Raw genomic sequence first — 646 nt, 5'->3', positions numbered from 1 at the left:
TGTGTGTGTGTGTGTATGTGTGTGTGTGTAATGGTTTGTGTTTGTATATGTAGGGATGTAATGTGCGTGTGTGTGCGTGTGTGTTTGTGTGAGTGTAGATGAATGTTTGCATCGTGATAATGCTACAGCGCATTATTTCTGTAGTTATTTGCGTCATCAATTGTGAGAATGAAATAGTCTTTTGTTTTCTTTAGTCAATATTTAAAATGGATTTGAGACTTTTATTCACAAACAACAGGTACTATTTGGAAGTGGATGTGAATAACTGAAACACATATTCAAATTTACAATCATAACCTGGTTTCTGGGTGGTTCTTTGCATTTCTAAAGTAAAGTCTTCATAAATGAGTTGGAGAAAGTTGTATGGATATGTTTGCTGGCCAGAATTTTAAAACACGCTTGAATCTGTTTAAGGAGTACATTCAATATCAGATTCTTTGATGATGTGTACATGATTGCTTGCAGATGATGATCGTTCACCAGAAGAGGTTGCAAGTGCACTGAAGAATGACATTGGTGAGTAGATTTTATTTTGGTTTTTGATCATTCTCTTTCCAGAAAAGGTGTTCTTGGACATGCCAAAGACCATGATTACAGTTTTAAACTTAGGAACATGTGCACACCCCTCAAAAAGTAAATTGCATTG

This window comes from Aplysia californica, unplaced genomic scaffold (genome assembly GCF_000002075.1).
Source record: "Aplysia californica isolate F4 #8 unplaced genomic scaffold, AplCal3.0 scaffold00283, whole genome shotgun sequence".
Classification (NCBI taxonomy): domain Eukaryota; kingdom Metazoa; phylum Mollusca; class Gastropoda; order Aplysiida; family Aplysiidae; genus Aplysia; species Aplysia californica.
The sequence above is the reverse complement of the archived record's forward strand: the minus strand, read 5'-3'. Positions refer to the sequence as shown.